The following is a 14564-nucleotide window of genomic DNA, read 5'->3' on the forward strand; positions in this document are numbered from 1 at the left end:
CAACGACGTTATTCATTCATAAAATACAAATTATTGGTGCGATTGTTTTTTTGTTTTTTTAAAAATATATTTTCAGAGGTTGACTTGGGCGTAAAGTATGCATCTGGCATGTAAAAATGATCGGAAAATGCCTCCCCGAATTGCCGATCAGCATGGGTTACGTTAAGTGTCCTAAACCAACATAGAAAAAAATACATCTCTCTCTCTCTCTCTCTCTCTCTCTTCAGCCAGAGAGGGACGTGCACCATGCGTCTCCACACCATGCACTGCTGTCATGATCATGGCGCGGCAGGTTTATACGCACTTTGTGCCCCTGAGTTGCTTACATTAGTTGTGAAAGTCTTCTTCATGTGTGTCCCCATTGTGACCAAATTGTAAACACCAGAAGGAGTCAGAATGAGTTAAACTGTTGAAATACTCCATTTTTTTGTCTCATTGGATAATCAACAGGGCGAAACGGCAGTCCTCAAACTTACCACACTAACATTTAATAGGTAATAGACATTTATATGTGTGAATGTGTGTATGTATAGATAAAAAAAAAAAGGGGGGGGGGGGGGTTTGGCTGCTAAATATGGTGGGAAACTGCCACCGACACCACTCCCATTCAAGCCCGGCTCATTTTACAAAAGGTATTCAGTGAAGGAGGGACTCACTCTCTCTCTCTCTCTCTCTCTCTCTCTCTCACACACACACACACACATACACAAACTCAGATTGTGTGAGTACCTTCTTAGCCGAGGTGGAGTGGAGGAGAGATGGAGATACAGCAAAGGGGGGTTTAGGGAAAGGGTGGAAAGGAATGCTGCGCTGAAGTGAACACACACACACACACACACACACTTGTGCAAGACAGAGGGAGGATTTATAAAAGATGGAAGCTTTGGAAGGTTCCCACATAGGCCAGCAGCGCATATGCAGCCACTGTGTTTGCATTGAGCGACTGCATGAGTGCTTGTGTGTATGTGTGTGTGCGTGCGCGCACCCGTAACCATCCTCCTGCCTTGTAATTGCAGTAATGATACGTCGTCCACGGTGACGAACGGGTGGAGCGGAATGAAAATGGACACCTCACTCACAGGACAAACAAACACACAATCGCGCAGGACGTCTTAAACCGGGTACCTACAGATCTACGCACATCCTTGGGGGGGTGTTTGGGGGTTTTAAAAGACGGACGGGGCGCCTGGACAAAAACGCATGTGAAGCGTCACTGATTTTCATTCCAAACGTTTCATTGATGTGAGATAAGAGTGGAAGCCCAAACAAAACCTTCCCTCACAAGTAGGGCAAGATTTTTTTATTTTTTTTTTACTTGGGGAAGTTTGAGTTATTGGTACTTCCTGTGGTTCCAATCAGATGAATTCAACGCAGGATACTTCACCCACAAAGGGTCCCTTAAGTATTAAAACCCTTGCAAAAACCTCAGACTAGGAAGATGGAAATAGAACCAAAACAAAAGTGAAGTCACATTTGAAAGTTAGCCTCTATGAACCTCGAGTTCTCAGTACTCCCCTGGAATCATGGGACTGGGACTGGAAGCAGAAACAAAACATCGCCTTAGAAGTATGGCCAGATTTTCAAAAGAACGGAGCACTCCAGCAACATTTGGTTCTTGGTACTTCGGTACTTCAGGGACATTTAAAAAAAAAAGAAAAAAAAAAGCGGTTCCAATCAGATGTGTTTAATGTGGAAGAATCCAGCTTCTCTTCTCTTTTCAGTGGCCTCTGTTGACCCAAAATGGTGGAAAACATTTGCTTTAGATGGGGAAATTGTGAAACGTTCCCTCAAAATATGGCAAGATATTCTAGTGCTGTCACTTTCAAATATTTTTAGAATTGATTACTCTGATTATTCAGTCGATTATACTATTAATCAGATTCATTTTTATTTTGTATTACAAAAGCATTTTTCCCATGATTACTGTTTATAACTAACCTTGCGTTCACAAGATGAATTCTCGCAGTATTTGTGAGTTCACAAACTCCGGAGAATACATCTTGTACCGCTCCCGCAGATAACCGCCGTTCACGAACCACTGGTGCTTTGGACCAATCACAGAGCGACATTGTGTTTGGGGGGTGGGATATGCAACTGTGACTGCGTTAAACCACGAAGCCAGCGCTGACGCCGGGGCTAACAAACAAACCCAACATGGACGAATGGACGCTGCTATTAATTCTGTTCTCGCAGAATTCTCACCGTTTCCTTGTTGAATGTTGAACAGTGAGAGGCGCTTCGTACATTTCGAGCTGGTAAGATGATCGTGCTTTTTCGGCCTATTTGACAAGAACGAACACAAACGCATTTTCATACATGGCCGTGATTGGTTAACACAAACGTGTAGAATGTTGCATCATCCAATCAGCTCGCATTATTGTACAGAATGTCCCGCCTTTTCCCGATGAAATTATTGTGGAGAAGTACCAGTTGGATATGTAATATCCATATCCATCTGGATATTGCCAGTAGTGTTGTTTCGATACCGATACTGGTATCAGCAGAGGTGCCAATACTGCATTAAAACAGTGGTATCGGTATCGGTGACTACGCACAAGTAACATGCCGATACTAGGGGTGTGAATTGCCTAGTACCTAACGATTCGATTCGTATCACGATTCACAGGTCACGATTCGATTCGATACCGATTAATCCCGATACGAATTTATAAGTCGATTGTTGTGATTTTTTTCATTCAAATTTAGAAAATACTCATCAGTAAGCTTGTAGAGTGTAAGATTTATATGAAAATGTATTATTTATTTATCTGAAATTTCAGTCTTATAGAGGTTGTAATCTGTTTCATGTTTGAACAGCATTAAAATAAAATATTAAGGCTTAATGTTCCGTTCATATAACATTCTTCCATGCTCAAGGTGTGAATCCTAAAAAACAAACAAAAAAAAAACATCGATTCTGCCGATTATTGAATCGATTCGAGAATCGCGCGATGTAGTATCGCGATATATCGCCGAATCGATTTTTTTTTAACACCCCTAGCCGATACCATTAATTCCAAGGCTAGTATAAGATTTTGGATGCAGCATCTTGTGTCTTGCTCGTGCACAACGTTCACTGATATGTGACATGCTCACTGTATGGCGAGCTAAGATATCCTATTGGCCCTTGAATGCTCTGAACCAATGGCAGGACAGCTTTTTCATGTTGAGGAAAAAAAACCTTAGGGATCGGTATGATATCGGTATCGGCCGATACTGCAAAGCTGGGTATCGGAATCGGTATTGGGGGCCAAAAAAATGGTATCGGAACAACACTAATTTCCAGATTAGTTTATAACCAGTAATTTGTGTTTATTTCGTACTTCGTAGTCATATAGTGATTAGAAAACATGAAGGGGGATTGATTTACCATTTTACCAGTTCGGTCATTGTTTTCCAAAGTAAAAACAAATGTCTTATTTTGATTAAACAGAAGATAACCCGTCTTCTGTCATGAAGGACTACAGAAATCAGCGAACGATTACTGTTGATATGCTGAGATCAGAAGATTTGGACAATTTTAAATAAAAAAAAAAATGGCTCCAAACAATTACTCAATTATTAAAATAGTTGTCAATTAATTTGATAATCAATACTTGTCGATTAATCAATTAACTTTTGACAGTTCAAAGATACTCCAAAACTACCATTTTCCGAACCGCTTACTCCTCACAAGGGTCGCGGGGGGTGCTGGAGCCTATCCCAGCTGGCTATGGGCAGTAGGCGGGGTACACCCTGAACTAGTTGCCAGCCAATCGCAGGGCACCTTTGTACTTTATAGAACTACAAATGTTCAAATCAGGCACATTTACAAATGCATTTTAAAGCTTCCTGGACCTCAAGAAAATGCTAAATCAAATGGTGTGAAGTGGCCACAGAAAAGTTTTACACAGACAAAGCTAATTAAAAAAATTACCCAAAAAAAAGTCAAGCCACATTTAAAAGTAAAATTCCAGGAACTTGTGAGTTCTTGGCAATGCCTGGAAGCCTGGGACTGAGACCGGAAGCAGAGACAAAACATTCTCTCAAAAGTAGGGCAAGATTGAGTTTGGGGCAAACGAGGAAGTTGCATCCAAACAAACTAGCACCAATGAAAGCGGATCACCCTTATTGTCAAAGCATGCCCACATTTCATTTTCAAGGAATTCTTAATTCGTGTATTTCCTGGAGCTAAAAAGGTTCCAATGAGAACCAGACTCCAAAAAAGTACTACACACCTAGCAAGGTCTTCTTTCATCAGATTTCAGTAATTTTGCATAGGCTCCATCCTGCCTCTATTATGACTTTAACTTCAAAGGCAGAATATTTGTAAATGAACCTAATATGGGATTTTTGGGGATTATAGGTCGGACTTTTGAAGACATTTGAATTCCTCTTGTGATCAAACCAAATTTAACACCTCCCGTCCAATATATATGACCATATTCCACACAAAATAAAGCAATTTTGTTTATTGTGCATTTTAAGACCACTGAACTGCGGATTTAAGATTTACGTGTCTTTTTTAAGGACCTGTGGATACCCTGGAAAATGTCACGCCTGTAATTTGGAAGCTCAGCTGCGCATCTAATTCGCACTTTCATGGAAAACCAAACAATAAACTGAACACGTCGATTGGTTTTAGTCGAAAAAGGTGAACTTGTGTGGCTTTTTTTGCAATCTGCTCGGTCATGGGGCCACATCACACAAACCGACCACGAACCATTTCTCGCTCTTTGACTGCATGCAAATGAGCCCATCAGGAAGAAACTAATTTTAGGGAGAAGACGGAAGAAAAAAAAACAAAGATCTCCATCAATGATTAAAAACTTGTATGATCTTGATGGCTTAAAGATAGTAACGTTCAATTTCATATATACGAGGGAAGTGGCAGCACATACAAAAATATTAAATGAACACATTGGAAATATAACAATAGACATGACGTACAGTGAAACCTGGATTTAATGGATTTTAGATTCAACAGACAAAAAACACAAAAAAAACCAAAATAGTATCCAGTCCACTCCGAACGCCACTTTGACAGTAGTTGTCAAAGTCAGTTAATTCCAGAATTGGCCACTGTTGCTTACTGGCGCTGTGGCACAATCAACGGCGGACATGTTTCCGGGCAGTGCCACTTTTTTGTCACAGATAAACCGTACGCACTACATCCGGCTAACAGACGTGCTTCCAGGGCAGCCATGTTCGCAGGGGCAACGTTCCCATCAGATTCAGATTATTTTCTGCCTGTTAAACTCCTCATTGATTGATTGATTTATGGACACCATGGACCTTTGTAAAAGAGGTGGTCATTGATGTCACTTTTTTGATTTCCCGAGAAGTAATGAGTTTGGAAATGTGATGTATATTTAGCTTGTTGTCGCTCAACATTTTTTTTAAGTAAATAAAGCTAGACAAGTTGGAACTGGCAGATATAGATTCCATTTTCGCAAATTACTTTTTTTTAAATGTATTTTTCAGAATAAACGTCTCTTTTAAATAAACTGCAGTTGATAAAGAAGGCATGTACATGTGGAATATATCAACTTTTTGACATCTTAGCTTTTTAAACACCATTTTAAACAATGCATCACGACCAACAGCGACAACTGCTTTCCGCATTCATTGAAGTGACCTTAGTGCATGGTGTGATTTTTAAAAAATCTAAAATTTGATGGGGAAGACGCAGGTGTTAATCTTTACACCAGGAGGCATTGCAGAATGTCCTTAGTCACGCACAGACACACACGTCATCCCGCCGTTAATAAGACAAACTTGATACTACTCGTCCAGCTGACTTCATACTGTTCACAATAGAAAAAAATTAAATAATAAAAATTAGACAAAGGAACATTTCTGGCTTAAATAGTCAGCGTTGATGATTTCACACTGAGCTTGTAGCACCCCCCAAAAAAAATCTCAGATTTAAAGGGAAGTGTGAAAGGCAACACACAGACCAGGAAGTTGCACACAAACAAACCTGTGATAATGCAAAAAATAACTTCCATGGTGTAGGTAAAACTGTCAATTCAAATTCTAAAAGTGTATATATATATATATATATATATATATATATATATATATATATATATATATATATATATATATTAGGGGTGTGCAAAAAAATTATTTTTTTTATAAAAGAATCGAGATTCTCATTTATTAATCTAATTGAATCGATATTAATATCCAAAAATCGATTTTATTTAAATTAGAAATGAAGAAGGGGAAAAGGCAGTTGAAGCCCACATGCTGTTTTTGTGGAAAAAGGCACTTACAATACAAAATTACTAAATGTTTAAACAAAACAAAAAAAAAACAAAAAAAGGCACTTTAATGGGCCCGATTCGATTCAATACCGATTAATCCCGACAAAAATTTATAAATCGATTGTTGCGAAAATACTAACCAGTAAACTTGTACATGTACACTGTAAGATTTGTATGAACATGTTTTATTTATTTATCTGAAATTTCAGTCATAACTGTGAGTCACTGTATTTAACATGTTGTCATCTGTTTCATATTTGAACAGCTTTTAAATAAAATATTAAGCCTTAATGTTCCATGAATTAATTTAACATTTTTCTATGATTAAGGTGTGAACCCTAACCGTAAGTAAGACGTTTTGTTGAATATTTTTCCATCAAAAATGGATGTTTAAAAATCGATTCGGCCGCCTATTGAATCGATTCGAGAATTGTGCGATGTTAAAAAAAAAAGAAAAAAAAAAAAAGAGAATTGTGCGATGTAATATCGCGATATATTGCCGAATCGATTTTTTTAACACCCCTAATATCTATCTATCATATATATATATATATATATATATATATATATATATATATATATATATATATATTTATTTATTTTTTATTTTTTTTATTTTCCCCCCAAGTCCACCACCAGTTTTTCACTTGACTGGTCCCGTTTGTCGAGAGCGGAACATTCCGGATGGGCCCTCGCAAAGCTGTGCTGCAGATTAGAGGGCGTCTCAGTCGCAATTATACTTTCCCTGGACGACTCTTTCATAGAGCTGTGCTCTCTTCGCCACTCTTTCATTTGCTGCCTCTCTGCTGCCTTTTTTAAATGCCAAGAATTCTGAAAAGTGCGGCCGCCGACGAGTCGGGACGTGTCCCACTTCAAAAAAAAAAAAAAAAAAAGATGTCCTCAGCACTTTTGTGCCTCCTTTAAATGAGCATCCATGTGTATGGAGCTCAAATCAAGCTTGTTTTCTAGGAATACCAACCACAACAGATGACCAAGTGACTTCAGTGATTTATTTTGGGACGTACTTTTTTTAAAAGGCTCATGAAGCAACATTCTGTATCACATGACCTTTGATAGAGAAACAGGGCATTGTTATGGGTGAGAGTGTGCATTCTTTGTCGCCTTAAATAAGCACTCCACACCGTGCATGCATTCAACCCAATGCTCTCATTGAGCCCATTTTCTAAGAATAGCTGCCAAGTAACTTTTTGGACACATATCAAAGTAAAATATATTGGAAAAAGTGGCTTTTTAATTACTTGCATGCAAATAATTGCATCTCTGAAGTGACTGCATACCCATCAACTAAGGAAATTTATGTTTCACAAACAAGTGTAATTGGAAGGCCAGGGTGATGAAGTAATACCTCCATGAGTAAAAATATAATCCATGTTATGCTTGTGGGAGCTCACTTTTTTTTATAATGCCCCCCCAGAAGGAGTCAATATTCCTAACCTCCCATCCCCCACCCCCCATAAAATCTCTGCTGTGACTATAAATAGTATCATTTGTCTATAAAATTGCTATACGTATGCCCTGCAGAGGAGCTAATACTCCAATCACACACTCTGACAATGAGAGCATCACTGCCACCTACTGTAGTGGATGTGCAGTTACACTTTGTTCTAGTATGGCCACAAAAAAACCCAACTGTGGCATCGCACCACAACCCTCCAAGTGGACCCATCCCCCATTTGAAAAGGACTGGAGTAGACTCAACGCTATCGCCACCTTGGTCGTCATGGGAACAAAATCCATACTTGCAATGAGGCTAGCCCAATATTGGGCAGGATGAGGCTAATGCAATGGTTGGTAAAATTAGGTGATTTTGGCCAGGTCACTCAAAGATGACATTTAAAAAATACAAACAAAAAATATAAAAAGGAAAATAGTTTAATTAATTCTCTTTTTTATTGTATTTATTTATAATTTACTAGTCCATTTATTTGATAATCATTTATAATAAAATAATTTTTTTAAATTAAATCAATTTAAAAATTACAATAAATAATTTTACAATTAATTTTCAATTTAAAAAAAACAAAGAAAAAAGGAAATGAATGCAAGAAAAATTACAGAATCTTGATAGTGTAAATAGTGGCCAAAATAATAATGAAGAAGTGCACTTTGTAATTCATATATTTGACAAAAGCATGTCACATGCATGTCAGTAAGAAAACTGTTACAAATTCTGAAAATAAAATGCATCATAAGTGTTCTTGCAAATCCTGCTTGAGCAAAAAATCTGCATCACAGGGTGCGAAAATAATGTGACAAGCAGGAAAAAGGTGCAATCAGTTTCCAATTAATTTCCTTCTCTTCCAGGGAACTCGAGCGCGGCCAAAAGAATCCGGGATCCCTCGCTATTGCCATGCACTTCCTGGAAAGACTCCGCCTCCCTTGCATTCCTGCTCCCTGTCAAAACACGGCGCTTTGACTCCAAACCGGCTGCCGGGGAAAAAAAAGAAAAAAAGAGCCTGCCGGCGGGCCGATGAAGCCCCACCGGCAGGCTCCGAAGAAGACGAGGCAGCGGCGGCCTCGTTCTCAGGAAGAGACGACGGTTACATAACGCGCACGCACGCACACACACGCACACACACACACACATAGAGGGAGGGCGAGAGAGGATCTGGACAACACCCTCCACACACATGGAAATATTGTGCGTGGTCACTTGTGCAGAACGAGCACATTTCAAGTTTTTTTTTTTTTACTGTAATAATCTACTGGAAGAAATGAAGATTTCCTTTTATGTAATTGAGCACAGACAAAATGCCGGTATCTTAAATCTTCCTGGCAGCCAGACAGATTATTTTACACACTTTTGCACACCAGCTACAGCTATAAAACAATCACAAACGCATCAACCTGTTGGCTGTCTGAGGTAGGCCAGCGGAGGCGGAAGGGGAAGGGGGGCCGGGGGATCATAGGTCGAATGCGTGTGGAGTGAGAAATGCGAGGAATCCTAATTGTGTTATTGCTCCTACGCAAACATTAGTCCTGCCTGTCACAGTGCAGACAGTCAGTTGCGCCTCAATGTGTGCGCGCGTGTCTATACAAACGACCGAGCCACGCAAACATGTCTTCCACGTCTGGCCATCTTGACAACCATCCCCCGTGCTGGCTTCACTTTGGACAAACTCGCTCCAGCGCACATCTGGAGCGGAGACCGCCCCTCATCCCTCCTCCTGCAGCCGAACAGCTGTAGGCTCTTGTCTGTGTGTGTGTGTCTTAAATACGCGTGTGTACTCGAGACGGAGGCCAGCGGGCGGAAAACAGCGCCAAAGCCGTGACGGCTCAAGCGCTTGCCACATAGCCACGTCGCTGCGACGCCACGGAGGAGGAGGCTGGAGAAAGGGGAGGAAAAGATAGAAGAGGCTGCGAGATGGAGGCGGGAAGAGGAGAAGTGGGCAAGAGTAGGGAAGGAGGTGAAGAAGAGCAGCAAGGACGAGGATTAGGAGTTCTGAAAGAAGATAAGATAGGGGTGGCTAAAGGAGGACACTGAGAAGGCGAGGAGAAGGAATATGAGGAGGAAGACGAGGTCATGAGACGGGGAGGAGCAAGCCAAGAGGAGGAGAAGGAAGGAGAGGAGGTGAAGGTAGTGAGAGCTGGAGAAGGCTTGGTGAAGAAAGAGGAGCAGAGGTTGGTTAGAAGTGGAGAAATTGTTGTTAGCAAGAGAAAGAGAAGGCCAAGGGAGAAAAGAGGAGAAGTGAGCAGGATACGTGAGAGAAGAAGCGAAAAGGAGTAGAAGGTCGGCAAAGAAAGAGGAGCAGTGGATGAGAAGTTAAAAGGAGAGGAATTTTTGTCTGCTAGAGGAGGAGGCCAGGGAAGGAAGAGTGGAGCAGGTTGGTGAAGGATGTGGAGAAGAGAAATAAATGGGATTTGTGACAGAAAAAGTGAAGACTTTTAGAGGAGCAGAAGGCCGGTGAAGGAAGAGTAGCAGACGATGGGAAGAAGGCAAAAAGAGAAGAAATTGTTGGCGGAGACAGAAAGGAGGAGGCCAAAGATTGAAGAGAGGATGTAGGGAAGAAAAGAGAGCAGAGTCTGTGACAAGATAAGGAAGATAGTCATCGAGGAGTAGAAGGCCAGAAAGAGGAGCAAAGGATGAAAAATTGGCAAGACGAGGAGGAATTATAGAGTGTGAGAAGGCTAAAGGAGGCAGATGCTAAGGTGGCTAGATGATGATTAAGAAAAAGAGGAGTTAGCGAAGAAAGGTGCTAGGAGATGAGGAGGGAGCATCAGAGCACTGGACAGACGAGGGGAAAACTAGCAGGGGAAGGTGAGGATGAGCCCTTGAAAGGAGGAGGCCACAGGAAAGTTGAAGATAAAGATATAGGGAGGAGGCTGCGTGAGGACTCGGAGTAGGGAAAGGTAGGCAAGGAGATGAGGAGGATAGAGAAGGGGAGAGCCAGGCAAAGGAGAATGTCGAGGAGAGGAGAAGAAAGAGGATAAGATGGGGAATAAGCTACAAATAGAGGAGGAAAAGCTGGCTGCGAGAGGAGGAGTGGAAGAGTAGTGCAAGGAAGGCCAAAACAGATTGCCAAGGAGACAAAAAAAGTCGCGAAAAGAAGGCGATCAGGAGATGAGGAGACTCGACAATGTAAGGTCGGAGACGAAGCTAGGAGAAGAACTGGAGCAGATGAGGAAAGGTTGGACAAGAGAAGACCGGGAGGAGACAGCTAAATTACACTAGAGGGAAAAAAAGGAGAGGAAGAGCATAAGGAGAAGGTTGAAGACTACGACAGGACACAGGAGAGGCAGCGGATGAGAAACGCAGGAGGAAGCGTGAAGGCATGATGAGGTAAGAAAAGAGGAATGGGTTTGAGTGGGGGGAGAATGAGGAGAAAGGCGTAAACAGACGGTGAGGGAAGGAGGTGGTCGATTCATGGCAGAGGAGAGCAAAGGAGTTAAAGTGAAGGAGTAATGTAGGTCAACGAGTGGGCGTGGAGGAGTGGAAGTCTAAACACAACAAGACAAAGTGACCTAACAACAACATTCCTTCAATCACAAGTCAGGTTTCCAGCTGTTACATCAGCCAAGACCACCCCCAGTATGACCCCCCTACACACACACACGCCATTCCACACACTCTGCTTCCTGTCCATATTTGGAAGCATCATCATCACTGTCATGTTGTAAAGTCTGCCATCATTTTGTGTGCGACAGGTGTTGTTGTTGTTGTGAATCCTCCAACGCGGGAGGGAGTGGCGACTCTTCCACAAGCACATGACCCTGACTCACTTCTCTTCAAAATCTTCTTCACTACTTCCAGATTTTCTTCCTCTTCACCACCCCCCCCCCCCCCCCCAATTCTCATTCAAATCAAAAACTCCCTCAGTGACGACAAGAGCACTATTTGGCAAATGTGCAGATAATCAGACGCACAACTATTGAGGCTGGTGTACATTTGAAATAAATGTGAGGATTACATATCAACCCTTGTGAGGAATAATAAAGTGGAAATGGATTAAATATCCTGTAGAACGACACTTTAAGGCCAAACTTCCTACTATTTCCTGGTTCATGGAGGACGGAGGCGCTCCAAAATGAACCTTGTTGCTTCAAGAGCACTATTTGGCAAGCGTTCAGAACCATTAAAGTAGGGCTGGGAATTGGGAAAGAAAGTCAACCAGGTTGGACTGAAAATTACACGGACCTTTTTTTGTAGACGCACACAGTGGATAGGAAGTTGTAAGGAAGATGTTTACTCATGGACTATTGTTGAAGAATCATCTGTAAGTGACTTTTAAGACATTATTACACATTGTAATGTAGTTCTAACGATGTACATTTGAACTAAATGGTTTGTTTACCTTAAATGTAATCGCCAACGAGCTAATGCTAACAGCGATTGCTAAACGGTTAGCATAAGCTAATTGTGTTGGCGTTTAGTAATGTGAGACAATAAATGATGAGTAGATACATTCACTACTAAAAAAAAACAAATCCTGGGGGTGAGGGGAGGGAAGCGATTATTCAATCATCATTCAATGGTATAATTGATAGGATAATCGATTTGAAAAAGATTCAATAGTGACAGCCCTACATTAGATCAGTTTCTCAACATTCTCAATAACTAAGAAAGTACTTCCCAAGTACACAGTTCTCATTGTAAATTGGAACAGCTGTCTGAGCAAAAACCAAGGTACCACTTTATAGACCCTTTCAGCTAACGTCACTGCTTAGCTTCCTCTGCGCCTCACGGAAGGCAAACATCCCATAACAAATGAATGTACAGAGCTTGATTTTCAGCGAGCGTTTTCATTAAAAGGTGGGAAATATGTCAAGTGTCACAAGTACGACACTACATTACTGCGACTCATTGAAACCAGCCGTTTGAAGCCGCTAGCTACAAAAAAGGAGTTTGTTGGAAGGCAAAGTGGAAGCGGAAGCTTAAGGTATGTTTTTGCTTGAAACAGTACATCGATCACTACTTTCATGTTGTAAATTGTCATTCATTAAATCGTTTGTGTCCGTACTTGTCTTGCTGTATATCGACGTTTCAAGCTATCTTAGCTTGCTAGCTGCTAACAAGCAAATTGCCGCCCTGCCCTCCAAGGGGCGCACTTAAATGTGACGTCACACTGGAAGGCTCTATTATGCCTAGCTGGGTTGGCAGTGTGCATTTTGGGTCAAATGGCACCAGCGCAACAGACCCCAGCCCCCACCCCCATTCCCCCCAACTGATCTCGTGCCCTACTTCCAGCCTTAACCTGGTCCCGTGACGGAACCAGTCCTTTCTCCGTCAAAAGACCGACCGCCACCCATGCAGCAGGTTTTGGGGAGGGGAGGGGGGCGTCTGCACAGGCTTGTAGTGAAGGTGGGGGTGGTCCAGTCCGGTCGAGCGGCTTTGGCAAGTTCTCATTCCCGCTAAATTGTCCTACATGGATGAGCGTGCTCAGTTTAAAAACAAAAACAAAAAAAACACAGCTACTTCCTCCTTAACACACATACATGAAGCAGTCACAAAGGTATGTGTTGGCTCCAACACATCACCGCATGTACAGTATATAAATATACACACACACACACGCAACAATACAGTGTGAGTGTTCGCTGGCAGACAGTGAACAATCCTCCTCACAGCTGAGCGCTTGAGCACGAGGAGTGCACACTCAGCATATTTGCAACATATTATTTGGATTCCACTTTTAAACACCAAGCGCTCACAGCTGACCAACTCCAATGCAGCGCACCACAATCGCAGGTCTACATTATACACAAACACACACGTTAGACCCTATTATGAATTGATGATTGTCATTATTGGTCGGCAAGCCTGCACAGATGTATATCCAACACGAGAGCTCCGTCAAAAAAAGCCTCACGTTGAAAGTTAAGTTAGCACAAAGTAGTCACTAACTCATTCAAACCCAAATACGTGTTAAAACGTTTAATACTTTGTCCTTGACTCGATTTTTTTTAAAGCTTTGATGCAGCTCCTGACATGAAGAGGTGGCTCAAAACAGTTGTTAAAAAAAAAAAAAAAAAAACGGCCAGCAGGTGGCAGCAGAGTATGATATCAGGGCCATGTTGCAACGAGCTCTTTTTGTTCGTGTTTTCACCAGAAATGTGAATATTGATGAAACTTAGCTATATTCTAATGCTAATTGCAGCAAAACAGAGATAGATACAAATGTACTTTTTTTCCTGATGAAAGAAAAGACTAATCTTTCTTTTGGTAGGTTTCATGTTTTTATAGGAATAGAAAGACGTGTGGGCCTTGCAAAATCAGTCAAAACAGCCAGTGAAAATAGCTGAGAGCAATGACATTTTTCTATTCTTCACATTTCTAGTTCCTGATTGTAAAACGACCTTATTGGCTCGATACAGATACCCGGTTTCGGTACTCGTCCATCCATCCATCCATCCATCAGGAGCAACAGTATCTTGCTCACGGACACCGAAACGGTCACAAGCGCCGGGATTGAACCGACAACCTCTGCATCGGGAGACAATCACTCTACCACTGAGCCATGCCACCCCATTCAATACTCTCCCATCCCTTATAAATCAAAAATATAATAAATGATAAAATTTTGAATGTAAAATTAGCAGTATTATTCTTCCATCATGGCAGAGAATTGTGCCGTACATCCCTCGTATTAGTTTCATTCCATTGCGCAGGTGTACCTAAAGCTGTGTCTCGTGTGCAGCTGCAGCGGCCCACTCGGACATACCAAACAAAAAGTGTTTGTGCCTCCAAGCAAACAAACTGAGCGCCATAAACCTCAGAAAGTCATAAAAAGATTTTTTTTCCGTGCCCACTAGAGACGTGCCGTCAGCGCCAGATCGGTCTGGCCTCGCCGGCCC

The 14564-nt window shown here is 41.6% G+C and overlaps 1 protein-coding gene across 1 annotated transcript in view; it reads right to left on the bottom strand.

The window, feature by feature from the left end:
* Nucleotides 1-14564, bottom strand: part of fndc3ba (fibronectin type III domain containing 3Ba) — a 146241-nt gene that overhangs the window by 115343 nt on the left and 16334 nt on the right. The gene's annotated exons all lie outside the window — the stretch shown is intronic.

Source organism: Festucalex cinctus, chromosome 12, assembly GCF_051991245.1.
Source record: "Festucalex cinctus isolate MCC-2025b chromosome 12, RoL_Fcin_1.0, whole genome shotgun sequence".
Classification (NCBI taxonomy): domain Eukaryota; kingdom Metazoa; phylum Chordata; class Actinopteri; order Syngnathiformes; family Syngnathidae; genus Festucalex; species Festucalex cinctus.